Raw genomic sequence first — 2,758 nt, forward strand, 5'->3', positions numbered from 1 at the left:
ACGAAACAGTCACAAGGATGTGGAATACAGCATAGAGGGTATGGTCAACAGTACTGAGATAACCATGTATGGTGCCAGGTAGGTACTGTAAATATTGGTGGAGGGAACACTTGATAAAGTATATAATTGTATCACCACTACGTTGTACACTTACAGCAAATGCAAAATAATATTGAAAGTAAGCTGTAATCAAAAAATTTAACAAGTAAACATTTTAGCCTCTAAACAAACAAACAAACAAACACACATTTAGGAGAAGTTCTAATGTTTCAGTCTGCTAAGGTAAAGTCTTAGGTAATGTAACATGATCATGAGAGTGACATTCCATCACCTTTGTGATATTCTGTTCATTAGAAGCACGTCACAGGATCCACCTGCCTTCATGGGAGAGTACTCTACAAGGGCATGACTCATTAGAGCTCAACAGGAGGTGTGTCCACCACATCAGTCTTCCAGCTTCCACTCCCGCTCTCCTACAGTGTATTCTCCATAGAGTAGACAGAGTAGTCCTTTAACAATGTGAAAGTAACAATTGCATTCTCTGGCTCACACTCCTCGTAGAAGGCCTGTAAGATCATGCCCATATGATTGCTGACTACCTCTTGCTTCATCTTTCACCAGTCTTCCCCCTGTCTATTCTTTGTTTCCTAGCCACGTCAACCACACTTCTGCCTGAGGGTCTTTGCATTAGCTATTTTCTCGACCTCAAACACTACCCCAGCAGATCTTTTGCTGCCCGCCTCACCCAAGGACATTTCTTCACTGCTTTTAGAGAGAGTGGAAGGGAGAGATAGAGGAGAGATAGAGGGGGAGAGAGGGAAGGGGAAAGGAGGAGGGAGAGAGAGAGAGAGAGAGAGAGAGAGGCATCAATCAGTTGCCTCCCACATGTGCCTCCACCAAGGCTCAAAGCTGCAACCTAAGTATGTGCCCTGATGGGGAATCAAATCTGCAACCTTACTGTGCATGGAATGATGCTCCAACCAACTGAGCCACACCAGCCAGGGCTACCCCATCAGATCTTTATGACTTGAACCCACTCTTCATTTGGGCATCTGCTCAAATGTCACTTCCTCAGAGAGCACTTGTCTCAGAAACCCCAATCCAAAAGAGTCCCTCCACTGTACATCTCTACATTTTCTCTCTCCCTTGTTTTCTTCCTAGCCTTTATCTCGCTATATTTTTTAGAATAGAGTTGCCCACTTATTATTTTTTTTTTAAGTTTTATTGTTGACACTATTGCAGATGACCTCATTCCCTGCCCTTCACCTCCCCTCCTCCCAGCCCTTGTTCCCTCCTCCCTCTGGCCATCCTCACACTGTTGTCTGTGTCCATGGGTTACACATACATGTTTTCTGGCCAATCCCTTCACCTTCTTTCATCCAATCCCCCTCCCCTCTGACAGCTGTCAGTCTGTTCCATGTATCCACGCCTCTGTTTCTATTTTGTTAGTCAGTTTCCTTTGTTCCTTAGGTGTCCACTTATTAATTGATTGTTTCTCTCACTAGAACTCAAGCTCCATGAGGAGAAGAGCCTTGTTTTTCTCATTCACTGTTATTTACCCAGTGCTTAAGTCATTGCCTAGCATGGAGTTGGCACTCACTATCTTGTGTGTAAGTAAATAATGAAAGGACTTAAGACACAAAATAAAACTTTTCAACATACTTTATTGTCATTGATAATACATTTAATTTTTCAAGTAAGCAGTGACTGAACCCTAAACCATGTGATGAAATCTTTCTTGTGATATGATTTGATTGGAATAGTGAAGAACACTCAGTGTCTCAAATGATGTTTAAAGTCACCTGGGTAACATCAGAATAATTGATATTGTTTTAGTTGTCGAATGATTGAAATTACTTCTAGTGGAAAAACCTCATATAAACACAGAAGAAGGCAGTAGTGGAAGAAGGGAAATAAAAAAGACACAAGACATATAGAAAACAGATAGTAAAATGGCAAATGTAAATCCTACTTTATTAGTAATTACATCAAATGTAAACAATTAAACACTTAGTGAATAGGCAGAGATTGGCAGAACAGAATTTTGAAAATGATCCATGTAGCCCTGGCTGGGTAGCTCAGTTGGCTGGAGTACTGACCCAATACTCCAAGGCTGTGAGTTTGATCCCAGGTCAGGCTACATACAAGAATCAACCAATGAATGCATAATGAAATGGAACAACAAATCGATGTTTCTCTCTTTCTCCCTTCTTCTCTCTCTCTAAAATCAGTCAATCAATCAATCAATCAATCAATCAGTTTTTTAAAGTGATCCGTGTATATGTTGTCTACAAACAACACACTATAGATCTAAGACACAAATAAGTTAAAAGTAAAATGATGGAAAGGGACATACCATTCAAACAGCAACCAAAAGAGCTGGAATGGCTATAATAATATCAGATAAAGTAGGCCTTAAGATGAAATTTTGCCAGAGACAAAGAAAGACATTTTATAATGATAAAATGGTCAACACATCATGAAAATATAACAATTATAAACTTACATGTAACTGACAAGAGAGCCTCCCAATTTATGAGGCAAAAATATAGTCAGAATTTAAGGGAGAAATAGACAATTCAAGAGTAATAATTGGAGACTTCAATACCCTACTTTCAATAGTGGATAGAGTAACTAAACAGAAGATCACCATGAACAGAGAAGATTTGAATAACATTATGAGCCAACTTGACATAACAGACCTGTATAAGACATTCAACAAATGCTAAATACACATTCTCCTCAAGTGAACATGGAA

The sequence above is a fragment of the Phyllostomus discolor genome, chromosome 7 (genome assembly GCF_004126475.2).
Source record: "Phyllostomus discolor isolate MPI-MPIP mPhyDis1 chromosome 7, mPhyDis1.pri.v3, whole genome shotgun sequence".
Lineage (NCBI taxonomy): Eukaryota > Metazoa > Chordata > Mammalia > Chiroptera > Phyllostomidae > Phyllostomus > Phyllostomus discolor.